We start from the raw sequence: 9,360 nt of genomic DNA, 5'->3' as shown, positions 1-9,360 counted from the left end.
GACCCAAGTCAAAGTTTTTCTCGCAAACTTTTCAGAGTTGCCAGCAAACCAATCCCCCCCCCCTCATTTTTTACATAGCTCTAATCTAGTTGCGGGTGCCAGTACCCACCCTGCATAAGAATACATAACTTCTGTGTCCATTCAGACTAATGCCTGCTCCCCTGTGTAGCTATGCAGAGTTCTGTCTGCTGTCTCTTGCTGGCTGGTGGATTCTCTCAGCTCAGACGCAGGATGGAAGAAAAGTGTTTGGAGGATCTTTGTGAGGCACAGGGAGTTAGGGGACAGTGTTCTGCCTGAGTAAGTCCAGCATCTCCCTTAGGTTGTTATGGAAGTTAAAATTAAACAAAACCTCAGATAAGCTTGGACAATATCTGTGTGTGGTTACTCTGTACAGAGCAGGATGGGAACTAAACTTGGTACCACATTCACACTGAGAGGGCAGAAGGAAGGTTAATTATACTCAGCACTGGATCTAGTCTGTGACTGTATCCACCACCCACTCGGACACAGTGCTCCAGCTTCATAAATACTGAGGAGAGCAGATAGTGTTTTATTAATAGCAGGAGAGGTGTTTATTGCTGAGTGATAGTCAGAAGTGTGGCGATTACTGCTGTTACATGCCAGGGCCTGAATTCTGAGTCATTTTGGAACTAGCTCACTTGTTTCATTGCTATTATTTTATTCTCCAAAGTGAGGTTCCTAGCAACAAGGTGCAAAGTCAAGGGAGGAGCAGATGGTAGGTTCTGACCCAGTCACAGGAGTTCCCTGCTGCTGGGTGATGGGTTTGGAAACAGTGGGTCACATGAACAGTGAATACATTCCACTGCCTTGGAACCTGACCTGTGTAACATACAGTAGCTCTTTGGTAAGAGGGCGGAGCTCCCTCAGGCATCCAAAGGTGAGTATAAAGGTGCAAACTCTTATCATACCCTGTAATGGTCCAAGATTGCAGATTGAACCTGAGGGTTAGGGTGCCACTGGATCTTGGACATCCTTATTGAAAGACCATTGCCCCTCATGAGTCCTTGGCCTCTCTGTAGTGACTACAATCGTAGTCACAGTGTGCCTCCTGAGACTAACAATACTGTGCCTACTGCAAATGCTCCTCACTTCTGACCCTGCTATCCCAGCCCTGGGTTCCCCACACACAGCTCTGCCTGTGCCCCTCCCCCTGCCCTGCAGCCCCCCTGCTATCCCAGCCCTGGGCTCCCCACACACAGCTCTGCCTGTGCCCCTCCCCCTGCCCTGCAGCCCCCTGCTATCCCAGCCCTGGGCTCCCCACACACAGCTCTGCCTGTGCCCCTCCCCCTGCCCTGCTGCCCCCTGCTATCCCAGCCCTGGGCTCCCCACATGCAGCTGTGCCAGTGCCCCTCCCCCTGCCCTGCAGCCCCCTGCTATCCCAGCCCTGGGCTCCCCACACGCAGCTGTGCCAGTGCCCCTCCCCCTGCCCTGCAGCCCCCTGCTATCCCAGCCCCGGATCCCCACACAACAACCTCAATAAGAGTAATTCAGACAACAATTGCACATCACATGTAAGTGAGGTTGTTATCTGAGTATGATAAGAGTTTGCACCTTTATGTCATAGAAAGCATTTTACAAACATTATTAATTAATCTTTAACCATTATGTGTTAATTGTCTCTTTAGCCCAATGGGATAGATTAGTATTATTAGCGCTATTTTACAGTTACAGAAACTGAAGCACAGAGAGGGGATGGCCCAGCTCCTCAGAGATCTCTAAGCTTCTAACATCCTTTGAAATCTGCACTAAAGCCATTTGCCCACGGTGACACAGCTGGTCAGTAGGGGTATGTCTACACTACAGCGCTAATTCGAACTAATTTAGTTGGAATTAGTTAATTCGAACGAAGCTAATTCGAACTAACGCATCCAGACTAAAAAACTAGTTCGAATTAGAGTTTTGCTAATTCGAACTAACATGTCCACATTAAGTGGACCCTGAACCGGGGTTAAGGATGGCCGGAAGCAGTGCTGGCAGGCATCAGATAAGAACTTAGAGCGTGGAGCTGCTGCCTCAGGCTAGCCGAGGGCTGTGCTTAAAGGGATCCGACCCCCACCCTGGACAGGCAGTTCTCAGGGGTGCCCCGCTTGCAAAGCAGTCCTGCCTTGGAGTGCCCTGAGTGCCCACACTGGGCACATCCCAGCACTCGGCCATCAGACCGGCTGCACTTGCCGCAGGCTGCCATCTGGGGAGCGGGGGCAATTGGGGGGCTGCAGGAGAGCTTCCACCCCCAGAAGCCCGCAGAGCCAGCCCAGTCCTCCCCATCGGGGGCTCGTACCCCATTCCTCCCTCACCTCCTTCCACTTACCCTTCCCTAGCCCCCCTTCCTGATGTACAAAATAAAGAAAACGTGTGGTCAAAAATAAAATCTCTCTTTATTGAACAAAACTCGGGGAGACATACCCGAGGAGACTGAGGAGGGATAGGATAGAGGTCTATAAAAGCTCTCCTGCCCTAGACAGCCACTTTCCTGTGCCTAGTGCGGAGGTCGTGGACGAGGTCCACGATGTCCGCACTAGACCAGGCGGGTGCCCGCCTCTTGCAGTCCCGGGCAAGCTCCCGGGAGCCGCCAGCCTGGTCCCGGGAAGAGGGGGAGGGCTGGGGGGCATCGGGTGGCTGGCTCGAGCCGTGCCAGGTGCAGGGTCTGCTGGCTGGGTGCTGGCAGGCTTGCACCTGGCACGGGCATCGTAGCCAACCCGTGCCCCTTTATGGGCTCCGGGGCCGGGAGAGGGGCAGTAGAGTTTCCCTGGTGTTGGCCAGAGTGGCCACCAGGGAAAGCTGGGGAGGGCTAGCCTCCCACTAGTTCAAATTAAGGGGCTACACACCCCTTAATTTGAACTAGTAAGTTCGAACTAGGCTTAGTCCTCGTAAAATGAGGTTTACCTAGTTCGAACTAAGCGCTCCGCTAGTTCGAATTAAGTTCGAACTAGCGGAGCGCTAGTGTAGCACCTATCAAAGTTAATTCGAACTAACGTCCGTTAGTTCGAATTAACTTTGTAGTGTAGACATACCCCATCAGAGCTGAGAATAGAGTTGTGTAATTACAGTACTGTCCTCCGCTCTAGCCCCTTGCTTCTACTCCTTGCCTTGGTTAAAAGGACCCACTGAAGTCTTCTCTTTGTATCCAGAGAAGAGGTCTTCTTGGGTTACATTAGTTCAAGCTTTCTTCTTCTGTTTTACCAGTAGGTTTATCCCACATCACTAGCATCCTTTTGTGTGTGAGAGGTAACTCAGGGCAGGTCTACATTTACTGGGAGGTCGGTGCTTCAACAATCGATCGCCCCTGGGTCATTTTAGTTGGTCTAGTAAAGACCCACTAAATCAAACAACGATTGCTCTTTCATCAACTCAGGGACTCCACTGAAATGAGACACATAAGAGAAGTCGACTAGAGAATTTCTCCATCAGCTCCTTACAGTGGAGACCCTGGGGCAACTCAGCTTAAAGTACGTCAACTCCAGCTATGCTAATCATGTAGCTGGAGTTGTGTACCTTATGTTGACATTGCCCCGTAGTGTAGACCTGTCCTCAGGGCAAAGCTTACACTAATATCTGTGTGCTCACTGAGTGGTGTAGAATAGTGGTTCTCCACCAGGAGTATGTACCCCTCGGGATATGCTGAGGTCTTTTGTGGAGGAGAGGGGGGTAGGTCAACTCACCTAGATATTTGCCTAATTTGACAACGGGCTACAGAAAATGCACTAGCAAAGTCAGTACAAACTAAAAATTCACAGAATGACTTGTTTATACTGCTCTATGGACCATACCCTAAAATGTATGTATACTATTTATACTCCAAATGGTTTATTTTATAATTATATGGTAAACATAAGGGATTTTTCAGTACTAGTAGGTTGGGGCACTTTTGTGTATTTTTTGTGTCTGGTTTTGTAAGCATGTTGTTTTGGGGGCACACAAGACAAATCAGAATGCTGAAAGGGGTCCAGTCATTTGAAAGAGTGTCACTGTTACCCTGGAAAAGGGGAACTATATTATGGTTTTTGTTCAGTGGGTTCCATTTTAAAAGAGACAGTTTGTTTCAAGAGGTTTTCCCGCTCAAACTGTTAATTTGCACACGGTACCACCTTGTGCACCCCGCCAAATACGCTGTGCACTCAGCACCAAAACACGTGCACTCAGCACCAAAAGAGGTGCACTCAGCACTAAATCGCTGCACATAGCCCCAGGGAAGCTGCACTCAACACCCAGGTTCATTAACATATTTTTCCCGCCTCTGAACCAATAAAAGCCCTGAGGTATCAAGGGCTCGGGTCCTTGGATTTTCCCAACCTTGGATCTCGTCGTTTTTGTTGTTCCCTTGTTTGTGTATTGTTCTGCCTGAAGCTCGGATACCATCTTGGTAATCTGAGGCCTGGACTTTTGGACTGTGCTACCCTTGTGTGATGAATACCCACAAGGTTTCCTTTTGCATCGGCCATTGGAACTGGGACTCTCTTCCTCTATCATCCTCATTGGATTACCCGCCTACTGGATCAGACGGTGTTGCCAAAGGACAGACCAGACTGTTTCCAGAGGAGATTCCTTTCTGGATCGAGGATCCATATCGGGGCTCATCTCTTCAAAGAGGACTCGCCACCGTGGGATCTCCCTGCTTGTCCTCCCCAGAGGCTTCCAAATAGCCCGAGGGTCGAAGGTTGCAGGCATCGATCGCCTCAGGCTTTGTATATATACTTTCTGTACCTAGGGAACTGTTCTATCTCCTTTCTTCGGGTTAGGGTGGGTTGGTTTGTTGTAATTTGCTGATAGTTGCATATCTGTTCACTTTATTTCCATCAAATACATGGTTTGGACCTAAAATTGTGTGTGCCTGATTTGTGGCTAGTGATCCACCGGTAATTAGATACGGCTCTCAGGTAGGATCTCTCTTCTGTGTAGGGACTCCCTTTCTCCGTTTTACATCCTCACCATTGGCCAGTTTATTTCAATTACTTGTCCACGTCCCTAGGGCAACAGTCACTGATGTAGCATTCTGTCTGCTTTGCTACCCAGCTCCAGCTATAAGACCTGTGAACTGATTTGATCATTAACATTGTAATTTGAATGAGAATGAGGGATGCACTTTGGTCTGTGGGTACATATGAGAATATGTCCCAGAGTCAGTTTGAGCACCTCGGTATGTGTATTTGGTGTGTGATGGCATGAATATGGTGACATGAAGTACAGTACATTCAAGAACAATATCATTTGGTAGTGACCAAATGTCATGACATTTCACACAGTGAGCTCCCAGGGAACAATGTAGTGAGTTTGGGAAATGTTCCGACACTGTATCTTGTGAGACAGCCTGTTTGCAGATTGACTAATGATAGGTTTATATTTGCTTTATGTCTCTGGAGAGGCACAAAACAGCCGGAACGTACCTGTGAATTCTGCCTTGAATTATTTAGAGTAGAAAAATCTCGGTTCTGGGTTTTTCTTCTCTGTGCCCCTTATAGGCAATTAAAAATAACAATCAGTTACCAAAACAAAAACCCTCTTTGTCCCCGGCCTGCCTGAAGGAGTAATGAAATAGCTATAATATTAATATGCGGAGCTATAAACACACCCACATTTCCTTTTAATTAACATAACACAAAACAGCTGCACAGCTGTGACTGCCGCACTTGCAACCAGCTGCCCCCTCTTTAAAGGGCTAATCTTACTGAAAAGCTTGGCTTGGCAGCCCTAAATCAGTTCCTGATTCAGTTTGGTGAGCTGCAGTAGTCCCGTCCGCGGAAGTAAGCCGCAGCTTCTCCCTGACACATCTACTCCAGTGTGTCTCTAGAAACAAACCCCCACTTCTTCTGCAGCCCAGACAGGGCCGGCCCACAACATTTTGGCACCTGAGGCAGGGAGCTCAAATGATTCCCCCATGTCCCCTCGCTTGGGACAAAACTTTGAAAGGTCTCAATTCTGCCTTCTTCCTGTTCTACTCCAGAGCAGAAAGAATACATATGCACCAGCAGCAGACACAATTTTCTACACTATGGGTTCTAGGGGCACTCCTCCCTCACCACCATCTGGCACCTTAGGCGGCCACCTCAGTTCGCCTTATGGTAAGGCCAGCCCTGAGCCCGGACTCCAGCTTGTGTAGCTGGGCTGCTTAACTGCACCAGCCTGAATTAGGAAGTACTTTAGGGATTCGCAGTCACTGCTCTAGGTAAGACTAATAACACATCATAGGAGCCGGTTTGTTTGCAACAGGAACAGCTGGGCTGGGGTTCCACTGGCTAGTAACTGATACTTGTCATGTGACAGGATATTGACCTTTGTGACTGGGGCCAGGTTACAGTTTAGTCTCTTATAGTCTCTTAGCAGTATTTACATGTGGCCTACCTTTAGTAGGTGTGCTTACAGATTTGTGGCTTCTTTCTCATCTGTAAGACCTATAGAATATTGTAAATAACTAAAATTGGGGAAGGGAGATTCAGACCTTTTTATTTCCTCTTTACCCTTCTCCCTTAGTTTTCCATGATCATTAAGCCTCCCTGAAATCAGTGGCAGTTTTGCCCTTGGCTTCGGTGGGGGCCAGGATTTCCTCCTGTGATTGTAGGGATTGTTTGGGATTCCAGAACCGTTGAGAGTTAATCGCACCCCGCTGTGAACACTCCTCTCCTGTAAAGGAGAAAGGGCCCTTTAACCTGTGATGTCATATTTTGGTAAAAGTTAAGTCAGATAGTAAATAAGATTTTCTCAGTGGATGTGATTCACTTGCATTTTCAAATGCTTTTGATTGTAAGACTCACCACAAAAGGCTGTTAAGGATAATAAATAGCTGCTGAATGAGGGGCAATGTCATTTTGTGCATTAAAAGCTGGCAATGTGATTAAAAGAAAGAGGCCTAATAAAAGTCTAGTCCTGAGAACAGGAGAAGGCAGGCAGGCAGGTTCCCCAGGACTGGAATGTAATGATTGTTACTTACAGTTTATATTAATGCGCAAGAGAAGGAACTGGCAGAATCTCAAGTGGGAGTAACAAGGTTAGTGTACCTTTCTATTGGGCACTGGTAAGACCACTTCTGGAACAGTGTCCCATTCTGCTGTCCACACTTCAAGTATGTTGATAAATTGGAGGGGGCCTCAGAGAAGAGACACAAAAATAATTAAAAGATTAGAAATCAGACCTTCTAGTGATAGGCTCAAGGAGCTCAAGCTATTTAGTTTAACAAAGAGGTTAAGGGGTGATCTGATTACATAATGGGTTCTTCATCCTAGCAGAGAAAGGTACAGCATGCTCCAATGGCTGGAATTCAAAGGTAGACAAATTCAGATTGGCAATAAGATTTTTTTTTTTTTTTTTACAATGAGAGTCATTAACAATTGGCACAGCTTACCAAGGACCATGGATTCTCCATAGCTGACCATTTGTAAATGGAGATTGGATGATTCTCTTTATGTTCTGTTCTAGGAATTATTTGGGGGCAGTTTATGGCCTGCTTTATACGGGGGAGTGGGGGGGTCAGACTAGATGATCGCAATGGTCCCTTCTAGCCTTGGAATCTATGACTCTGTGACCTTTATTGTTGGCACTCCGATGTTTGTGCAGTTTGAAATGGATTGAAAAGCACTGGAGACGAAGCAACATGACACACTTTGAAATTCACCTTGGATCAGTGCAAGGTGACATTCCCTGACACAAAGTAACTTGGTTATTTTTTTTCTTATAGACCAAAGGCCTGTGAATTTCCTCTGAGAAAAAAATATGTAGGGGTCATTTAAATCCCCCAGGATGGTGACTGCCCTGAACAAAGAATCCATCCAAAACACAAAGTGAGGGCTTGAATGCATTAAAACCAGGACAGGAAATCAGCAAGAGATGTTTCTGGGATACATTGAACAACTCTTTTTTGTCCTCGAGAAGGCTTTAAAACTGATGATAGGCAAGAGAGATGGTTAGAAGTGAGGTGAGGTAGGATGTGAAAGGATGCGATAGGCAAACTAGGGATTTTGGAGCCCGAAAAGAGCTAGACTGGATTTAATGGGGGAATTTAAGATTATAAACAAAGTTCATCTAGTCACATGACTCCAGGAGACAGGGCTTTCCAGGAGACCACGTAGCATGAGACTCACTATAAAAGTCATGAGAGCTGGCAACTCTGCTAGATCAGTGACTATTTTTACACATAACACCATGAGGTAAGAACGTGGGGCGACTCCTTGAAATCAGTTACCCAGGAGAGTGTTGATGGAGAATCTGAGGACTTGCTCAGAGGTCTCTAGTCTGGGAAGGGCTCATTCCTCAGCCAAACACTGGTAGTGGCATAGCCTCTGAGCGTGCATTCATTGGAGGCAGCAGCAACAGTTGTTTTGCACCCAGACTCAGAGAAGACGCAAAAGATACCTCCAACAAGCAGAAAACATTGGTGGGAAGACATGGGATCTTACCGGAGCTGGTCAGCTCAACAAGCAGCAGGACACCAAGTTCTCCAATTCCCTAGTAAAGTTTAACATTAAGGGCATGCTCCCATGCCCCTCCTCTCCAGGGCCAGTGCACAACCAGTGACTTATAAACAGCAGAATGAGCAACAGCTGGGGTTTGTTGTGCACCTTCCTGAAAAGGGCTTTAGTTCCCCATCTTAGAAGAAGCCAATTGGGTTCCTTCAGGCTGAGATTTCACTTTCAGAGGGTCTTTGCAGCTGTGCCCTTAGTGGAAGCATTGCAGAGGGCATCTTTCTTGGCTTCCATTTGTAGTGATAGCCAGGCAGGCATGCTCGCCATCTTACAAATATAGGAGCATCCATCCCGTTGCTGGACATACCATCTGCTTGTGCATTAAATCAGTACAGTCCTAAGACACTGACTCCCCCTCCCCCTCCATCTGCAGCACGATCGCTGTTCAATGGGCTCAGTCAATGCCCTCAGGGCTAGTGAGTCCTATCAAATAGTCCCCCACCCGGGTGACAACTAGGAGAGGTCAGGCGCCTCCAAAGCTCTCAGCTTCAGGACAACCAGAGGATTGAGAGGTCACACCTTCCTCCAAGGCTGTGCCAGAATGGGAAAAGAAAGCTGGTGGCTTAGCTCATTACTTCACACATACTAAGAGCTTTTAATCAGTAGGTACCAAAGATGTCAGTATCATTCTCTCCGTTTTACAAAGGGAAACAGTGAGCCACTGAGAGGTGCCAGAACATGCTGGCAATGGCATGGTTCAGCCGTTGCTGATAGCTATGTGTTGATGTAAGACAATGAAACAAAATGTTTATTAAAATGTACACACTGATTGTCTCCCTCTCTCCTACACCTTGTATGGCTCTTCTCAGATAGTAAGCTCACTGGGATCCATTAGGGTCACATATACCTCTATGGCCTTGTCTATTTACTGGAAGATCAGTGCTGGGGG

This window comes from Pelodiscus sinensis, chromosome 3 (genome assembly GCF_052426305.1).
Source record: "Pelodiscus sinensis isolate ZL-2025 chromosome 3, ASM5242630v1, whole genome shotgun sequence".
In the NCBI taxonomy this organism is placed as follows: Eukaryota; Metazoa; Chordata; order Testudines; family Trionychidae; genus Pelodiscus; species Pelodiscus sinensis.
This window is presented reverse-complemented; position numbering follows the sequence as displayed.